Source organism: Suricata suricatta, chromosome 3 (genome assembly GCF_006229205.1).
Source record: "Suricata suricatta isolate VVHF042 chromosome 3, meerkat_22Aug2017_6uvM2_HiC, whole genome shotgun sequence".
Lineage (NCBI taxonomy): Eukaryota > Metazoa > Chordata > Mammalia > Carnivora > Herpestidae > Suricata > Suricata suricatta.
Window position 1 is genome coordinate 22324336 of NC_043702.1, and position 21618 is coordinate 22345953.

Genomic DNA, 21618 nt, shown 5'->3' on the forward strand with positions numbered 1-21618 from the left:
GTAGTTTGTTCTTATTCAGATCAGTTCAGATTAAAAACAAAAACAAACTTCCTAAAGTGTATACTAAATTATCAGGGCTTTTAAAGTCAGAATTTAAAGTTTACTGTGTACTTTGCAATGATTCAAGGTCATCACTATAACTATTAAATATTTCACACTACTATGCTCCTCATATTCAATCCCTATGTCCCTATTTATTTTCCCTTGAAACTAAGTTCTCCATACCTGCTAAGGTTCTCTAATTATTTTCGATAATCTTTTTGTTATTCTTTTTCCCCCTTTATCAAATATAATAAATATATTGGTGCCACTTGTAGTTGTAAGAGGATTCCTATTTTTAAAGCCTCCTCTGTTTTTTATATTGTGACTTCTAATTTGCTAACATTAGAAACACAGATGCTTAAGTGTGTGTTTCATTTGCAGGTTACCTGAGTGATTTTCTTGAGAATTATTCAGTGTTTTTTGGGACATGTTATTTAGACGTTCAGAGCCCTTTATATTGACATACTGTGTTTGGTTGCATTCTCAGTAATTTAAGATTCAGGCTAGTGACATCTGAATAAGTGAATATATGGATTAAAGCAATTTTGGAAGGTTATATCTCTCAAGTTATTGATTTACTATTGTTTATCACATATGAATGGAAAATGCAGCAGACTTTCTAATTTAATATACAAACTTAAAATTATCAACTGAGAGTATACCACTTAATTTTTATGTTTACAAAATGATAAATTTTATTTTTCTCAAATTGTTTCAAATTATCATCAAGAAACTCTAATAAATGAATACTATAAAATGCAAGGTTCTCTTAAGTCAGACTTAGCTAGTTTTTTTTTAATAGTTCAAATATACCTTCAATTATTCTGTGAAAAGAAAATAGTAACTACATTCAAACATGTTTTATTCACAGGCAATATTAAGAAAATGAATACAAAAAAATGGATGTGATTCATATGACAGAAATTAATCTGAAGTAGTGATTGTTTATAGTTTCAAAGAAAGAAAATGTTAGCTAATTTGAGGGATTGGGTCTATTTTGAAGTATAAAGCTACTATATTTTTTGTGCAATTTTGAGAGATGGATAAATCTTCATAGGATTTGCCACTATACATGTTACTTTCTTCTCAAAAGTAGGTTTTACTCAATAAATAGCAACTCATATAATAGCAACGCTTTCTTTAAGGCTTAAAATCACAAAAAGGAATTAACCTTTGTAAATTAGAATAAAAAATTAAAATTGCCATAAATTATCTAATTTGAATTATATCTTCAAAGGCAGCTACTCTCTGTGTACAGAGGAAGGAGGGAGTAAGAGAAGGAAGAGGTGGTGAGTTCAATGTGAGTTCAAAATTTTAGAGCAATGAAGAAAACTGATTAAAACCATAGTTTCATGTTTCAAAGTGCCAATGAAGAGCCTTTGTCCCCAAACTTACTGGTATTTCTATATGTTTGAACTTACAAGAAATTGATTTTGATCAAAATTAGACTGATTGTCAAAACTAAACTTTCAAATATTTATTAATTGTATACATATAGGACACAAACATTACAAACAGCCTGAATATGCCTTGTGGTGGTTTAGTAATCTGTGGACTGGCCTAGGCTAAACTCCATTTCCTAGTATTCCTTTCCATGTATGTTTCATATTAGGGTGGGCCATGAGAAACAGTGTCGGGTGTGATTTAGAAGAGGTATGAATTAGGGGCACCTGGATGGTTCAGTTGCTTAAGTGTCTGACTTCATCTCAGGTCATGATCTCACTGTCTGTGATTTCAAAACCTGCATCGGGCACTGTGCTGACAGCTAGAGCCTGGAGCCTGCTTCAGATTCTGTGTCTCCCCCTCTGTCTGCCCCTCCCCTGCTCATACTCTGTCTTTCTCTTTATCAAAATTAAGTAAACACTTTCAAAAAACTTAAAAAGAAGAGGTATGATTTGGAGAGAAGAAAGAAGCAGCAGCTGACTTATTTCTTATGCTTGGAAGAAAGTTGGGACAGTGTCAAGGGGTTCCTCTGAAGCTCACACATGTCACTCATCCGCTGGCTTAACTGATTGGCATAGAGCAGCAGCTGAGCCTATAACCTCCCTCCTAGATCTTCCTTCAGTTTCTCACACCCTGGGGACAAGTATGTGCTTACCTTTAAGAAGAAAGCACCATTTCCCCCCACAGGACAACCATCTCATTAAGGTTGGGGGAGTGAGAACTGACCTTGGTAAAATCCAGTTCACGCCTGTGGGTTTTAGTTTGTCCTCATTCTCTCTCACTTTACATTCCTCTTCTGTTTCCTTCTTGACTACAGAACTACAGGTCTCCAGGCCCAGCATCAGATGCAAAATCAATAAGCTTACAGAGATGGTTATATCCAGCTTCCATAATTGTACAGGATCAAATCCTTGCAACAAACCTTGTGTGTGTGTGTGTGTGTGTGTGTGTGTGTGTGTGTGTGCGCGCGCACACGCACTCACATGCACACAACCCTCTAGGGACTCTGCTTCTAACTCATGATCATTGGTAAGTATAAAAGGAAAATGGTTTCAGAGCTTTAAATTTCTAGCTGAGGTTTATATAAGGGACCTGACTATCTCTTGTAACCTCAAGTTTGACAGATTTAAAACTAAATCCAAAGTCTAATCACAATGGCTAAATTACAATGCAAATTGAATTCCCAAACTCGCAGGATCATTTTTGCTTAAGTTAGGTCATTCAATGGAAAGGACTAGGACCCTGAAAATTAAAATGAGGACTAAGGCAATCTTAGATGAAACACTGAAATCAAATTCAAGAAAAGGCATCCCTTCTACTTGAGCCTGGGAAAGCTAGTCTCACCTTGTCTGAAAAACTTGTAATGGCCTCACCTGAGGAAAAGTGGCCTTGTGAGGGACAGTTGAGAAAATGGAATGGGCAGTGAAAGGAGAATGGGACCACATGACCAGCTACAGAAATTATAAGTACAAAGCTATAATTGTTGAGCTTTTCTTCCTCATTTTGATATAAAAGAATACTGTGTGTGCAGGCATGTGTGTGTATACATATATAAAACAAATATCATTTTTCCCATTCAACTATGATCTAACATACATTGTGTTAATCCTAGTTAACAAAATATACTATTTAAGTTATACGATATCAAAAGGGGAGTACGAATCAACTAAAAGAAGAAATCATTTCTTTAAAATGGGATTTGTATACTGTTCAGGGGAAAGAATGAGCAGATGTTCAATTATAAAGCAGAATAGTTCTGTCATATATTTACATTAGGCAAAAGCATGGCTTTATTCATTTGTAGATTAAGTATAGCTTAAAAATGTGTGGAGTTTTTGGTTGAAAACCATAAGCCCTAGTGGCCTTATAATGTGTCAACTGGTACAAGCTGAACTGTTTCCCAGAATTCTCCTCTCTGTATACTTCCCATTAGGGTAGGCCAGAAGAGGTTTGTTTTGTTTTGGGTTTTGTTTTGTTTTGTTTTATTCCCATAAGATTTTGAAGACAGAAGTAAAGCTCCGGTCATATCAATTCTTATCCTCTGAATTTAAGGGTAGGCTACTCAGGGGCTTTTGTAGGTCACACACATTGTCATCAATCGGCTTGCTCATCCATTTGGCATGGGTAGCAGCCAGCCACCCAACTGCTCCGACTTGGCTTGGATCCTTGTACAGTTTCTGACCAGGTAGATGGTTAGTTCAGAGACAAAGAGTGCCAGCCTGTCTTGTAGGACATCCACCTCCTTAAGGCTGGGACCAATGAGAACTGACACGTCCTGTCTATCCTCACAGGTTCCAGCTCCTACCCATGTGTTCCTTCTTAGCTTTGTTCTCCCTCAATTCACATCCATCTATTCTTCTCAACTGCCTTCCCTAAAAACTCCCAAGTTCCAGCATCAGATACTAAAACAACAGAATTATAGAGATTGTTTCATTAATTCCACAAATTGTATCTGGTCAAATCCCTGTTACAAATCCTTTATTCCATTACATTTCAGGAGCTATTTATTAGTCTTTTAAATTTATCCAAACACTATTTCATGGTAAACAAAAGATTTTTAAATTAGCCCTACTAGACATGAAAGATATTAAATTAAAGACTGACTTTCTCCTCTTAAATTAGAATATAATAAAACTCAGGAAATTCATTTTATTTCCTTTTTATAGAAGGATCAGTATGGAATGATAATCCTTAGGGTCGTGACAAACTCTGGGCCCTGTTAATAAGAGTGCACTCTGAGGCTGGGTCCTGAGTAACTTGATGCCTCTCTTCCCACAGTCCTGAATAACGAACTCTGCAGTGAGCTTCCTAATAAAATGAGCTGTACAAAGTCAGATGTATTTTTACTCTAGTTTATTTTGCTGTTCTTCTATTTTCCATCTTCTAGAATTCTCTTTGATTTTTTTATCATAAAGGAGTATGATTTTTCATGCCAAATTGAGAAAAATCCATCAATAACTATTGCAACCATTGAGGCAGAATGAATACACTGGTTATCATCTATCACTCCCCCCACCCCCAGTTGTGAATCTTTTTCTAGAATCACAGACCTATCCTTCTCCTCTTTTCTCCCTTTATAACATTACATCCAAATGATCTTATTTTTCCAGCTCTCTCGCCTCCAATCAATTCTGCAAGCTGCTACTAGGCAAGGTATAATGAAACTCACTATTCAAAGTGTGACTTTTCTGCTTAAAAATATTTTAACTGATACCTTAGTTTGATCTAATGGGCAGTCACAGTCTTTTCTTAGTATGAAAAGAAAATTTACTTCATAGTTTATAAATGACATGCAGATTTTATTACGAAAAGTGAAGACTGAGAATTTATATGCTTGCATCAATTGTCAGCACTGTTCATTTATTTTTTTGAACCAAAAAATATTTTGATCATCTGATCCTTCCACATGATTATGATTCGCTCCTGTTATTGTGGCCACAGAATTAGGCAACTAATCTAACCTGGGCCAACCAGTCTACCCAATCCCATTCAGAATAGCATGTGACCTGAGCTAAGCAAATCGATTATTTCTCCTGGGCTTTTTCAATTATGAGTTGAGGAAATAGGATATAATGTTATTTTCTGCTTGTAGTTTGTGGGTTTATGTGAGCCAGAAAGACCTTCAAGCAAATACCCCATACCTGGTAGAATGAAGAAGTGAAAAGAGAAGCAGAGATGAGACAACTAATGTACATGCCTGAGTAAATGTGTGTGTGTGTGCATTTGTGAAAATGCGAAAGGTGATGTGTGAATTGTTCTCCCTTTTCTCTATGCTGTTTTATGCTAGGTATTACAGTGAGTTTATATAAAAGTTAGTAAATTCATTATATTGCTGAAGCTGCAGGTGGTCTATAGCTTAATCAAAGTGTTAATTGGCTGGCACTAAGTGTGGTTTGAGGTTACTGTGACAGATGGAACCCAATGAATATAGTTTTGTTATACAAACTATAGATGTACTTAAGCTTTCTACATCTGTGCTGCATTTTTTTCCAAATAGACATAGGTGATAAAACACCTGCTACTTAATTAACACCCTTTGTAGTCATTCACAAAGTTAGATTATTCTCAAACCTGCTCTGCCAGCTGTAAATGTTAAAACTGCTAGCTATTCCTTGCGCTTTTTCCTTCCTTTATTTTGCAAAATCTGAATAGAAAAATATTCAGGTCCAGCAAATGAAGGAGAATAAAAATGATTAATGAATGAGTGAATGGATTGATAAATATATAAAAGAGCAAATTTCTATAATTTTGAGTTAGTAATCCTATGAAAATAAACACTGTAGCCAAACTAAAGGGATCTTTTCAGAAATAAACCTTTCTAGGCAAATAGCAGGCGATGTAAATCTCCTGGCTCCTCTTCCCTCTTAAGTATAACACATCTTCCTCCTATGAGCCAGGAAGCTGCTGTGGCCAAAGGAAGGGATAAATTAGAGGAGGCAACTGAACCTTCAGGTCTCTTTCGGTCTTGATGAAGCTACTTGGTCATCACTTACACTTTTCAGGGCCAACAACGCCTGGAACCTGGAGATGGAGAAATCCATGGTTTAGAGTCGACTGAGACAAGTCCTGGCAAGAGCTTTGTTGATAGAGATCCTCAGAGTCGGGAAGGGCACCGTCATGTCTCAGGGCTTAAAGAAGAGCTTCAAGCTTTGCTACCTGATGGAGGTTAGGAGACTACAAAGAGACTGGTGAGCAGATTTATTATAGGAACTGGCTCATGCAATTACAGAGGCTGTGGAGTCCCACAGTCTATTGTCTCAAAACTGAGAATCTGGAAAGCCAGTGGTTATCATTCAGTCTGAGTAGGAAGGCTTGAGAATCAAGGGAGCTGATGATATATGTCCCAGTTCAAATCCAAAGGCCTGATAAAGGGGGTAAAGGGGAATCATGGTGTAAATCCTTATCCAATTCTGAAGGCTCAAGAACTAGAATCATTAGTGTATGAGGCAGGAGAATATTCATATCTCAGCTTAAGCAGAGAGATCAAATTTGCCCTCCTTCCATATTTTTGTTCTATTCAGGCCCTCAGTGGACTGGAGGATACCTATCTGCAGAGGTGAAAGCAATCTTCTTTACACAGTCTGTCAGTTTAAATGCCAATCTATTCTGGAAACACACTCACAGAAAAATCCAGAAATAGTGTTTTACCAGCTATCTGGGCATTCTTTAGCTTAGTCAACTAACACATAATATTAACCATCAAACAATTATAGTTTATTTTTATTGCTTTATAATAGTGATTCTGCTATATTCAGCCTCCCTCCTACTATGGAAGAGTTTGATTTGCTTCCACATATTTGCTATTGTGAAGACAGCTACCTCTGAACATCCTTTTACATGTCTCCAGTATACACAGAAAAGAGGTTCCCTTGGATATATAGCCAGAATTACTTCATCATAAGGTAAGGAAAACTACATGCAACAATACCAAACTGTTTTCCAAAGTATTTGCATGAATTTATGTTTAAAGAAACAATGTATAAGAAACCCTGAGGCCTCACATCCTCTTAATCACTTAGTATAATTGAGCTCCCCCCAATAAAATGGATATAAAATAGAACTCATTATAGCATGATACATAATTTATGATCACTACTGATCCCCAAAATCTCTTCATATGTTTTATTGCTAAGATATATTACCTCTTTTGTGCTTTTAAAATTAATTTATAGGATTTATAGATAAGCTTGATACTTAAAATTTGGTTGTATGTAATAAAAATACCTTCTCTCCCCTCCCCCTGCAATGTTCATAGCGGCACTTTCTACAATAGCCAAATCATGGAAAGAGCCTAAATGTCCATCACCTGATGAATGGATCAAGAAGACATATATATACACACACACACACACACATACACAATGGAGTACTACATGGCAATGAGAAAGAATGAAATATGACCATTTATAGCAAAGTGGATGGACCTCAAGGGTGTCATGCTAGGCGAAATAAGTCAGGCAGAGGACAGATACCATATGTTTGCACTCATAGGTCTAACAGGGGAAACCTAACAGAGGACCATAGGGAGGGGAAGGGGGAAAGAGAGTTGGGGAGAGAGATGAACACAAACCATGAGAGACTATTGAATATTAAAAATGAACCGAGGGCTGAAGGAGGAGGGGGTGGGGGGAGCGGTGTTTTGGAAATGGAGGAGGGCAGTTGTGGGGAAGAGCACATTGGTTGTTATATGGAAACCAATTTGACAATAAACTATTTAAAAATGCCTTCTCTCAATCTACAGTTTATATTTTAATTACTTTCGGGTATCTTTTACAGATCAAAACTTACCATTTCAACATTATCAAACTTACCAACCATCTGTTTTATAGTTAGTTATTTTTATGTTCTGTTTAATAAAGTCTTACCTCCCTCCCAAGTTTTAAAAAAGAGAATTTGTCTTTAAAACTTGACTAAAACTTTAAAAATTGTACTATTGACATTACATTCCTAGGACTATCTAGAGTTGGTCTTTATATACGGTTTGAGCAGAAGTCAAATTAAATTTTGTTGTTGTCATTGTTCATATGAAAAACAATATTCTGAGTTACTGTTAGAGAGACATAAGTCCCACACAGAAGAAGAATGTTTCTAGAACTAAAATAAAAATTAGAATAAAAAAGCTTCAGAAAATCAATTGAATGATGGTCCCAATTGAGAATCACATTAGTGATCTTCAATAGTAAAGGGAAGAACTATCTGAAAGCATAAACCAAAGATAATAAGAGATGAACATCACAAGGGAAAAAATGTGAGTCCCACGAGTTCAACCCAGAAAAACTAAGTTGTGAATCACTGGATTTTCAGAAACAATACAAAATAAAATAAAAGTTACAGGAGAGGTAATAATTAAACAAAAATTCTACTTGCTAAAATAGAATGGATTGTCTAGATTGAAATTATTGGCAATTATTATAATGTCAGATATATTCTTGCCAAATTCCTGAACTCCACATATTACCCAAAACAAACAAACACAGAAACAAACTAAAAAGAAAAAGTTTCCAGAAGAACAGACAAAACAGGGGGAAAAGTCAAACAAAGAAAATAACATTCTTGTTAATTAGATGCATTTCTCACATAAACTTTATAAAAATAGAAACAGGAAAAAATGACTTGCATATGATAAATATTATTTACCATAATCAAAAGAAAGTATTGTAAACAACAAAACTTTAAAATAATTTCCATTAAAATTTGGGAGTTTATAGAGATAACTATCAACATTATTATTTAACATTAGAGTTTTGAGCAAGTGCAGTAAGAAAAGAGAATTAAATAATCAACATAAAGATGTTTTTGTGCTGATATAATTTATATACAAAAAATCTAAGATCCCCACAAATTACTTAAACAGCTGAATTTATAAGATTCTTCCACAGAATGAACATGTAGCAAAAGAAAGAGTTGTTCTCCATTCTAGTAACAATAATCTAGAAACTAAAATGCATGCATCTCTATTTCCCTCCTTTCCCAATACAATATTTCAAAGATCAAAGTTTAATTTATTACTTACTAAATACTTCAGTGTCATAATTGATATCCTCCTTGAGGGCAGAAATCATGTCCTCGGTAGGCCATTCATTACTGATGTTCCTCCAATTCTGCTGACTCTTGAGGAGTAAGGCAATGCTTCTAATGGTCATATAGGTACCAGAGAGAAATGTGTACTCTCTGCTCCTTAGTACTTAGAACTTTGTTGTATGGGAAAATGAAAACAGTAACAACTTACAGGAGTTAAAACAGAGAAGAGAGCATTTCATGCAGGGCAATGGCTTTATGGGCAATGGAAACACTGAGAAGCTAAATGAGACAAATGAAAAAAATAATGAGAGACTAGCTGCTACCCTTAGCCTCGAGCAACAAAGTGAGTAGGTGACATTCTGAGTCCAGGGGGCCTTGTATACCTTGAAGAAGGAAGCTGTACCTAAGCAATGAAAGCCAGAGCTAGAGCCATGCAAGAGACACAACTTCTAGAAGCGTAATATTAGAAAGGTTGGAGAAGAAATATCCTGGTTGCTCCCTGTCTGTCACCCTCCAGTCCCTAATTATCACTTTCCGTTGACTGAAGCCAGATGAGAATCAGCTGATAGGGAACCCTTGTAGCTTTCATATCAGTCCCCTGAAGACTTGTGCAAAGTAGAAGAGGGGTAAGGAATGGGTCTGAAGGCAAACTGTCCCAGGACTGGCATAGTACTCCATTAGGAAGCGTAAGTACACAGTGTACTCAGTCCACAATTGAGTTGTGTGTGTGTGTGTGTGTATACATATATAAAACAGGCACTAAATTATGCCACCAATCATTGCCTCCTTGCATTGGTAGTCAATTTTATGGCTCTCTTTTGGCATCCTACAGTGGAATCTTCTGGAGTATATTTTGAATTCTGTCTCTTACTCCCAGATTTATTCCCTAAATGTTGTTAGTCACTTGGCTAGCTGCAGTAGCACAACTGTGGTTTAATAACACTCTTAGTCCTTCATGTTAATGACACTAAGAAAGTGGCTACTGTGTGTGATTTGTGGTGCTATCGTCTGACCATTCTGCCCATTGCCCTTAGATAAGACCGTTGAAAGGCCAAGGTCTGTGATTTTTGACATACTGAGTTTGTCTTAGAACTTGGAGATTCTGACTCCAAAACCTATGCTCTTTCAACTGTGTTAACATTTAATACTTTCTTCTAATCTTTAGCTTATGTGTAACTTCCTCTGAGAAAGTTATTTCCTTACCACTGTGGTAGCACTTAGAACATTGTAGTATACATTTATCTTGCTCTTGCTCTTTCTCTTAGATACTTTGAGTATAGGTGCCCTATTTGTTATATTTTTATTTTTGCCTCCCACCATAGTATATGACAAAGTAACATGTTCAATGGACATATTTTAAATAAATGAATAAATAGGAAAAAGAATGAGTAAATATAAAAAATACCTTGGTAAGGTCAATCCAGTTTCAGTATTGATGAGGTAAACAACATATTTAATACTTCTAAAATAAAGCATTTATTTATAGATAAATCCAGCATTCATAGTGACTCTCAAACCATCTGGAAAAATGTAATCTCATACACAAATAAATTGAATTCAAGACTAGTTATGAGCTTTAAAGTCAAGAAATAGAAAATTAAAATTATGAGTAAAACACAAATTGTGCTGTTCCATCAGTCATAATTATATGCAAAATAGGGGCACCTGGATGGCTCAGTTGGTTATCTCTGACTTCAGTTCAGGTCATGGTTAAGCCTCTCACTTCTGGTCAGGTCATGATCTTGCAGTTAATGAGTTCGAGCCCCAAGTTGGGCTCTGTGCTGAGAGCTCAGAGCCTACAGCCTGCTTTAGATTCTCTCTCTCTCTCTCTTTCTCTCTCTCTCTCTCTCTGTCTCTGTCTCTGCCCTCCCCCTGCTTGCTCTCTGTGTTGGTGTTTGGTGTTTGTGTGTGTGTGTGTGTGTGAAATAAATAAACATTAAAAAATAAAATAAATGAATTGCTGTGTAATATGCTATGATCAGGCATTAGTCATTTATATTTCTTTAACCAATTTTCTAAATCTGGTACAAACATTTACTTTGGTGAAGTTGTACACTTCCTTGAATATTGACCATATAGATGGCATTGTGACTCTTCATAGAGTTAAATATATAGTAGATAGACTGAACCCCTTCAGTGCATAAAAATTGCAAGGGACCAGCTGTATTTTTAGGTGCACACAGGAGTCATACAATGGTAGAACTTGCTTTGTACTTTATTAGACTTCTAGGAGGAATCAGGACCCCATTTAGGTTATGATACTATTTGTAAAACTGGAAACATCTGTATTATGGAAAATATCCAGGAAGTTCCTGACCCCATACATAAACCCTGTAAACTTAGTTACTGAGAAAACTTGATCTTGCAATTAAAACATAACTGAATATTCATAAATTTGTGAAAGCTTGGCTCTGATAACACTGTAATTTCAAACTAGTGTTAAAAGAGCACAGTCTTGTCCAAGGCTTTTTAAGCAATTTAGGGTGTGGCAGTTTGGGTGAGGAGTGGTAAAGCCTCTATTCTTTGTTGTTGAATACAATTGTCTAGACAATAGTGAACTTTAAAAATACTGTAAGTTTTCATTGGTGATATTTCTGAATTGGAGGAAAAGAGAAATGGACTTTGGCAGTTGAAGGACTGGAAGAAAGCATTTTGTCGGTGATGATGAGAAGCTTTCATACTATTTTGTGGTATGATAGCTTAACTTCAATTTAAAGACAGGCTATGAGATTTTTGAGGTTTAAAGTGTTTATGCTGTGGGTAGATTTATCATTTGGGCTGCTCCACTGACCTACTGGTTTTGTGTGTATGTCTGTTTGGAGATCTCAGGACTATTTCATTGTTTAGTTCATTAGTCAGTTTAGGCATCCCTTATTCTTTCAACTTTCAATTACTGATTTTCTTTTTTTAGTCACTAAAATAAAGCAACATGATGTTCCAAGAGTTCATGGTGTCATAAAGAAGGAAGACAACTGAGCTGATATACACTGACCTTCCTAAAACAATAGGTAAAACTTTGAGAAAAGAGGAAATGGTTACTTTTGTATATGGAATTTGAATAGTCAAAAAGAGAGACTTCGTTATAGATTATTCCATTTGAGCAGAGACTTACATGATGAATAGTAGTTTACATCTAGGCAGGGGAATGAGACAATAAAGAAGTATTAAAGAAACAAATAAATGAATAAGAATGGCATTTAGAGTAAATGATGAAAAAATAAAACACAACAGTGGAATATAGTGATGACAATATGGCTGCTCAGGCAATGGTAGAATATTAGGGATGCTCAGGGTATGTTACTCTAAAGAGGTGATATGAGGGTGAGAACTGAACAATGAGAGAGAGAGATGACTTCATGAAAACCAGGGTGAACACAATTGGCAAAGCAACAGCAAGTGCCAAGGCTCAAACTGGAACAATTTAGACTGCTTTAAAAACAAGAGAGTCAAACTTGTTTCTGAATCAGAAAAATATTTGCTAGTTACTCAAATGGCTAGGCAAAACAGAAAAAAAAAAAAAAACCCTTCTTGAAAATGTACTCAAGTGGCAATAAATTAATTTTTAAAAATGGAGTATGTTACTGAACAATATAAATTTCAAGAAGGCACTCTATGATTGATCATAAACATACTCCTAGTAAACTATATTCATGGACTTGCTAAAGTACTTGAGCAGTTGTGATCCACTGACAATTGTGAATGCTTTAAAAGTACTAATTCATTTAATTGTCACAACAAACTTGGAAGGTAAGTACTATTATTGTTATCATCACCAATTAGAGCTGAAAAACTGAGACACAGGGTATAATTAACTTGTCAATAACCATGCAACTGGGAAGGACAGGACAGGGATTTGAATCCAGATTATTAGGCTCAAAAAAATACCCTCTTATGCCATACAGTAGATACTCCTTATCCAGTTTCCCTTTCCAAGGTTTCAGTTACCCAGGGCAATCAAAGTCCAAAAGAGGATGATACTCCTTCTGACACTTCCTCAGGTCAATAGTATCCTCATGCTATGTCATAATGCCCACCCTTCAACTCACTTCATCTTATCATGTAGGCATATTACCATCTCATATCATCACAAGAAAAGGGGTCAGTGCAGTACAATATTTTGATGGTGAGAGAGAGACCACATTCACATAACTTTCATTACAGTATATTGTTATAATATTTCGATTTTATTATTAGTTATTGTTGTTAATCATGTACTATCCCTAATTTATAAATTAAACTTTATCAAAGTTACATATTTTATAAGAAAAAACATTGTATGTATTGGGTTCAGTACTATTTGTGGCTTCAGCCATCCCCTGGGGGTCTTGGAAAATACCCTTGCAGATAAAAGGAGGGCTACTACATCAAGGTATTGCGGTCAAAGGTGTGGGGGACTTGATTCAGACAAACTTGTGTTCAAATCCCAGCTCTGTCACTTGGCAAGCTGTGTTCTAACAAAACAGTGGGAAAGGAAGACATAATTTTTATCATTGTAATTAACTACACCCCTACTTATATTTTTTAGTCTTTCCTTTCAAGGCTCCAGGAAGGAAACTTCATCAACATCTTTCTTTTTTGTCATTTCCTGAAGCATCAGCATTTAGCACTGTCTTAGCTTAAATGTCTCAACTTTTTAGAAGAGTTAGACATATATTCTTAAAGAACAGAAGAGGTATATTCCATATGATTTTTGAAGATGTTTTATAAAAATTCTGCTTGCTTCTGGAGTCACACAGGAGATTAATGTGCTTCCTAAATGGGCATTCTTGTTATTTTATTTTTTTTAAGATGATGATAAATAGCATGATTTATTCTTCAACCATTGATATTCTCCCTTTAAAGGAAAAAATTACCATAATATAATTTGTTCAAGTAAAAGCATTTGTAATTTAGAATACTGATAATCAAAACCCAGAATGCAGATATATTTCCTCTAGTTTAAATTCTACAAGGCTTTCAGACATATTAAAAAATCAAAGATGCAGAAAAAAGCATTTTTCTTAAATTGGTGTAAATGTTGTACCACAGTTTATATAATCACTAATTCAGTCATATGTAATTAATCTAATAAACTGCCTTTTAATTTAATAATTTCTTACATTATTTAATATGTACAATAAAGGAATAGCACCATATAATCTTTTAGCAAAGAAACTGATAAATGCTTAAGTTTCAACATTGAGAGTATATTTCCTGTTACAGAATTTGGATAAATGAGAGACAAGATTGGAAGAGGGGTAGATTTATTGATGTTTATTCTGGTATGTCTTTGATTATGACATCTTTTTTTATTATTTTTATGTCAATTTAAAATTTTTAACCAATATGGCTTTGTATAAATTACTAGAGCTTTTTAAAGTGTCTAACCTACTACTTGCTTATTTATTACTAGAACAATCTGCCTTTTAGCCATTTGAATTATTAATTATCAAAGTAGATCAAATAAATACACATTCTCCATAAAAGAAAAGGAAGCTAGTTTAATTTCTGGGCAGAAAGCAACCATTTCTTTAGATTTAGACAACAGAACAAAAAGCAGGATATAAAACAGGCACATCATGTAAAAGTAGACTCCTAATAAGGAACCCTGACTACTTTAGATAAGCCTAAAGGTAAATGTCCCTTGAATATTTTCCAGAGTTCTCTAATATGTTACTTGTCTATTTTTATTTTATCTATTTAAAGGGAAGTGTAACATTCACAGTTCAGGCAGGCAAAACCATAAAATTTTACCTCCAATTTAGTGACAGCATAGTGGAAAAGTTTCATACACATGATAAACCAGTGTTTCCTTTCTTTCTTTCTTTCTTTCTTTTTTTTTTTTTTTAAGAAAAGTAAGTGGTGGGCTTAGTACAATAATAAATACCTATTTGTCTTTGTCCCATCTTCCTGGCACACAGCCCCTAAAACTCTTGGAATCTCCAGAGTGATGTCTTTTATATGCTAATGAGATATGAGAATGGTCAGCCTCACTTAGATCTCTTGGGAGAGAAGGGGAGCCGGGGATCGAGTTAATTACTAACTCCTAATGATTTAATCAATTGTGCCTATATAGTGAAACTTATGTAAAAGCTCCTAAATGATGGAGTTCAGAGACCTTCTGGGCGAATGAACACAGCCAGGCAGTGGAAGGGTAGAACACCCGAAGTGGGTATGGAAGCTCCATGCCCCTTCCTCACATTCTGTGCCCTGTGCATTTCTTCCATTTAGCTGTTCCTGAGTTGTGTCCTTCATAATAAACATCATAGTAAGCAATAACAAAAGTAAAGGACTTTGTTCTAACACATTATCAAATCTAAAGAGGGGATTTCAGGAACTCCTTGAAATTATAGCCAATTGGTCAGAACTACAGGTGGCAATGCGGGACTCATGACTGGCATCTGAATGGGGGCAGTCTTGTGAGGTTGAGTCCTTAATCTGGGTATTCAGAACTAACTCTGGTACTTAGGGTCAGAAAAGAATTGAATTCTAGGACAACCAGTGGTGTCCAGAGTTAAGAGAATTGGTTTCTGGAATGGGAAAAAAAAAACAACCCAAAAATCAAAAACAAAAATAGCTTGTTTGTTATCAAAAATGTGAATGAAAACAGTTCAAATGGGTTTATGACAAGGCATATGATCTTTTTACACTTCCCATAGTTCTGCCTTGTCTAGAATGTTAGACAGCTGGAATCATATACTCTTTGGCCTTTTTGGATTGGCTTCTTTCACTTTACAATATGCATTTAAGTTTCTTCCAGGTTTTTTTTTGTATGGCTCAATAGCTCTTTTATTAATCCATTAATAATTAATCCATTAATTCATTCACCCTACTGAAGGACATCTGAGTTGCTTCCAAGTTTTGGTAATTATGGACAGAGCTGCTATAAACATCCATGTGTAGGTTTTTGTGTGGACATATGTTTTCAATTCCTTTTGATAAATCCTAAGGGGCAATGACTGGATTTTTCAAAGGGGAAACAAATAAAGGAGAAAGACTTACATATTCTTGAACAAAAAAACTTAAGGCTTCATTATCCTTCCCATTCATTCCACATGAGGCTGAGTCACACATAGCATTGTACAAATGTTTCAAATGGACACATCAACAGTTAAAGGTATGGAGTTGCATTTCCTTTTCTTAAATGTTGTTTTAAACTGAACACTTTTTAAAAATGCAAATTAAAAAAAATCCCTGGTGAAACATCTAACTTGCTCATAAAAAATTAACTTTTTTTCCACCATAGTAACAGAAATGAAATTGTTGAGTGTGCGTATTCTGTGGCTTCTATTTCATGTAACCAAGAGAGGTCATAGTTAATTATGGCGACAATTTAATAAAGGTAACCACTAATCTTCTCTAGGGGCCTTGGCTAAGAGCACAGGTTGGAAGAGATCACAATTTCTGATCATTCAGAAGTATTTCAGAGTCATTAAGTATCATTCCAGAGGTGTAGAAAAATCTTCAATTGTTCAGGTATATTGTTGAGTTAAAATGTTTGAGACATTCTGCACTTGAAGATATGCCCTGCAGAGGGGGACGAGGTACTCAGTCTAGCAGCCCCAAGTAAAACCCAGCTGGCTATGGTCTGTCTTTCAGTGCTTCTGGGACTTCATTGTGAAAAAAGAAATGAGAGAACTTGCTAAAATTGTAGAGGCTGGGCCCCTCTGAGACTTAGTAAATCAGGACCTTGAATACGCAACTTCTCAGATAATTTTATCAGGAGGTTCACCTGTAGACAGACTGAAAACAAATATATCCAGTATTTATCTCCAAGAAATCTTTCAAAGATTGAAAAACTGTTGAATGACACACCATTAGTATACAATTCCAGTACCTAAACTCTTCAGAATTCCCGGCAATCTATCCTAAAATACCTTTTGGAATGTATCTCACTATTCTATATGCAATTAAATCCTCTCTGGTCATATTCACAACTCTTCAGTCTCCTGGATCATTTTTATTTTCTTTTCTATCTCCCTCTATCAACTGTTTCTTGAAGTCTCATCCATCAATATTTTGCTTCATAATATCGAATGGTTTTCTATGCCCATTAAATATCATCCATCTATGATGAATTTTTTCACACTAGTCAAACAAACAGTAGCCTCTTCTAATAACAAAAAAACCTCCTTTCTAAAAATAGATTTGGGCGGCTCAGTTGGCTAGGTGTCCAACTTCTGCTCAGGTCATGATCTTATGGCTCCTGGGTTCAAGGCCCACATAGGGCTCTGTGCTGGCAGCTCAGAGCCTGGAACCTGTGTTCAGATTCTGTACCTCCCTCTCTCTCTGACCCTTCCCTGCTTGTACTGTTTCTCTCTGTCTCTCAAAAATAAATAAAAAACTGTTAAAAATCTTTAAATAAAAAAATAGATTAACACTTTGTCTTACTTATGAAGAATATTATTCACCTTGTTTTTATTTTTTCAGAGGGTACTGTGGTTGATCAAATAGATAGTAAACTCTAAGGGCTTATGGGGATATAGGGTATTTCTGCAACTTGAATAACTTAAATATGGAAATAAAGGTCTTCTTCAAATATTAGAAATTGCTTATTTATAAAAATGTACTTAAGCCTTAAAAATTAAATGTACCAATAAACACGTCCACACATTATATATAAAAATTTATATTTTAAATGGATAAAGTTAACCCCTTTTGTTATTTTGACTCATAATTAGCCCAAAATATCTTCAGTGTTATTTTCCTGATTATAATAATTATATTTTAATATGTATATTTCTTTATATTAGAAAATGTCACAGTACTCTATTTTTGCTACAGGGTTCTAATCCTGCAAATTGAAGTATGCACTTTCTATATTAATTTTTTCACATCCAGGAACATTAATACATGTAGAAGATAAGTGATAATATATTTTGTATTTTTTGAGAAAAGCAGTAATTATACTGAAAATGTAATAATTAAAATTCAATGAAATTATCTTTCCAAATTGATTATTAAATTTTAAATATTGGTTGTCAGTAACTACAAATCTCAAGATAATTGAGGCGACTTAAACCATGCTCATTGATCTCTCTTGCATATTCTATAAATGGATAGAATCATAAAATACTTGTAGCAAAATATTTTTAAAATAACTATTATTTTTTCATATCTCCACTGGAAATCTATGATCATTCATGGTCAGAACTCATTGACTCACAAATGAAGATTGATTTAAATATTGATCATTAATTTAATTTTTTAGGATAAATAATAAAATCCTAAGTTCTTTTATTTTTACTATCAAAATTGCAACTTTATATCAAATTATATTTCAGTAAAGTTAGCCAAACAAGATTATGAGTTTTCCTTACTAGAGATAAATAATAAAACTAGCTTTCAATTAAAAGAAAAAAAACAAATCAAACTTGGTAGAAATCAATGGAATGACTTTTTGAAAGGTTCAAATAGCTAGTTAAGAAGGCGTTTACAGTCAATTGAAAAAGGAATTTAAATGTAAAAACCCTGTTTGTCTGAATTTCATAAGTGGTAGAATTTATCTACAGGGTCTCATGGTCCTATCATAACCAAAAGTAAAGTAAAATAAAATAAGATAAATCAAAATATATAACATTGATTTGAATAAAATTTATATATTTTATCTAATATATTTAATATAGAGATGTGTTATCTAATTTTACATATATTTATATCATTATGTAAAATATATAGAATTATATTTGACAATAATAGTGTAAACACTGATCAATACAGTATATGTTTCAGTTCTAACTTCTCTCATCTTTCCTAATCATTACCTAACATTTAAAAACTCATGACTTGTGATGAAACTGACCTACATTTTACTTTACAGTTGTAATAATTTTTCGATTTATGGTTCAAAGGAATATTTACATAAGTTATTTTAAAATTATTATATTCAAAATAATGCTTGTTTTAAAATAGCATGCTAAGCATCAACTTTGTTGATGTGAGCCAACTAACCTCTTACTAGAAATAGTTACTAAGAACAAATGTATTGAAATTATTGCTTTGAATGATGCACCATTAAACTCTTACTAAAGGCAAGGAAGTCTGGAGAGAAAATTTAGCAATGAAAAGATAAATAAAAATGACAAATCATGGGATGTAACAAGGCTTAGCAACACAATCCACTCTGACTTTTTGGTCTTTCAGTATCTCTCTCTCTCTCTCTCTCTCTCTCTAACTCTTTGTGAAGACAAAGAAAACAGAAATCCTCATAAGAAATGGAAGAGCTGGAAAAGCACAGTGGTGTATTTAAGGCATGGGGTGGATGGTAAGATGTGGTTAAAGACAGGGTAAAAAAGGGGTGCCTGGGAAGCTCAGTTGGTTAAGTGTCTGACCTTGGCTCACATTATGATCTCACTGTTTGTGGGTTTGAGCCCCATGTTGGGCTCTGTGCTGACAGCCTGGAGCTTGCTTCAGATTCTGTGTCTCCCTTTCTTTCTGATCCTCCCCTACTAGTGTGCGCTCTCTCGCTCTCTCTCTCAAAAATAAATAAATATATTTTCTTAAAAAGAGGCAGGAGGAAAAGAAGAGCTGTCCATGCCCCTGCTAAGGAGACTGACATTATGAGAACTATGCATAAGTAAGAAATATAAATTCCTTATGTCCTATTCAAAATAAGATGCAGTCTTGGGCATGTTAAAATGAAGTGGACAAGTTCATTTGTGTATGTGAGGCAGGGAAGGGGGCGGTTAATATTCTAATGATATTAAACATTTTTTAAAGTTTATTTTTAGAGAGAGGCAGAAAACAAGACAGGGAGAGCCACCATTCCGAGCAGGCTCCATGCTGTCAGCAAAGAGCCCAGTCCGGGACTCTAACTCACAAACCATGAGATTGTGACCAGAGCCGAGATCAAGAGTGGGATATTTAACTGACCAAGCCACCCAGGCACTCCTCTAATGATATGAGACAAGTAAACCAACCCACCTATAAATGATCTGAGATAATGAGGAGTGTTATGAAAGAAACACGTGGTGATGGACTAGGGAATGATCAGGTGGTGGGTGCCCGGGAGGCGGGGAGAGAAGGATGGTAGAAGATAGGGACAGTTTATAGAGATCTGATAGTTGGAAAGGGCTCCTTCAAAAAATTTCATTTGACCTAAATATGAATGTTAGAAAGGACACCGAAATGTGATGGTTTGGAGCAGTGTTCTAGGTAAAAAAAATTTAAAGAGCAGGCAGAAAATGGAAACCTGACGGCATGGGAATTATAGTTATATGACTAATTAAACTTCAATCAATAACTAAAGTGGGTACTACTCCATAAAATATTGATTTATTTCTTCTATCTTTTCATAACAAAATATTATTGAATTAGTCAAACTTGGGAGCTACCACCTAAAACTTGACAGGCTCCCTTGTCTTGAGGGTAAGGAAGTGATCAGCTGTCCACAGAAAAAGCTTTGAGGACACGAACGGCCACCACAGGGCACAGATATGCTGGACTGAGACCTTTAAAAGCTCCAGCAGTCATTGTCACTTGATGGCCTTTGAGTTCACGACTCGCAATTAAATATTGTTTCTCTAAGCGGAGGGCCCCTTCCTGGCTAGATCTCACTGGGGCTGCCTGCACAATCCCATATCAGGCTTCAGTCAATAATAAAACTAAACTCTTATGTACTATACAAAGGGCAGCTGTGTTTAGACTGCCCAGTATTAATTCCCCTTTCTACTGGCATCCAGATTCCTTACTGGAATTACCTTTTCCCCACTGGATCCAGCCTGGTCTGGGAGGCCAGTTACCTATTAGACAAGGGGCCAGTTCTGACCTATTACAATCCTCAAAGGAAAAAGACCCTAAAAATGGTTTGTATCTATCCAGTGAGTTATGATGTCTTGAACAGATTGTTCATGTTGTGGTTTGCTCTTCCTAGACCTCAAGGATTAACTGCTTCTTCTGCCTCAATTAACTTTTGAGATCTTTCAGTAAATTCCTGTTTAAATTAGCCAGAGTACCCTAGTGCAGACAAAGTATCCTAATGGAAGTCTGTAGACTCAGAATGAACTGTATATCAGAGTCTTAATATTTAATGCTCCTGAATGAAAAAAAAAATCACCTGGGGAGATTTTATAATTGACACATTTGGGACTCAGCTGTGAAATTCAGATTCAGTAGTTTAGGCTGGAGCCCAGGAATCTGTATTTTAATAAGTTCTCTCAGGATTCTGAAGCAAATCACATTTTGAGAAAAAATAAGCAAGACTATCTTCTGGATTCCCCCCTACTGCCACCTTCCTTTTATGATTTACTGCTCTCTAACGTTTGAGGTGACATCTTTTCAGGGTGCCTGAGGGCAGGAGCTATTGTAGCTGCATTGCTATGTTTGTCTCCCCATCTCTGTGTTAAGAAAGTTAATGGGATGTTTCCATTTAAAAGGCCACCTGCAGTGTAGCAGCCTCCACAGGGAAACAGTAAATAAGAAATAGTTAACTATGCCAACACATTAATTTATCCTATAATCTGCTTACTTATGCAGTAAAATTAGAACAATTTGCTGGAGGATATTTTTTTCCACACACAGAATCGGGAGGTGAGTTTACATATTCTTTTGGGGTCTTGAAAGGAGCTCGGAAAATAGCACTAGCCAAAATGTGGGTTTGAATTCTGATTCTGCTTTTCATGTGGCTTTGAATAC

General features: G+C 35.3%; 1 protein-coding gene and 1 long non-coding RNA gene across 3 annotated transcripts in view; one reads left to right on the plus strand and one right to left on the minus strand.

The window, feature by feature from the left end:
• Positions 1–21618, minus strand: part of SPAG16 (sperm associated antigen 16) — a 919440-nt gene that overhangs the window by 641939 nt on the left and 255883 nt on the right. The gene's annotated exons all lie outside the window — the stretch shown is intronic.
• Positions 13073–21618, plus strand: part of LOC115287465 — a 31248-nt gene continuing 22702 nt past the window's right edge. The window contains exon 1 of one of the 2 annotated variants that reach the window (XR_003906496.1): positions 13073–13129. This is a non-coding gene — a long non-coding RNA (uncharacterized LOC115287465). Of the gene's footprint in view, positions 13130–19478; positions 19562–21618 lie in introns of those variants that run through there. The other variant, XR_003906497.1, reaches the window with a different exon arrangement.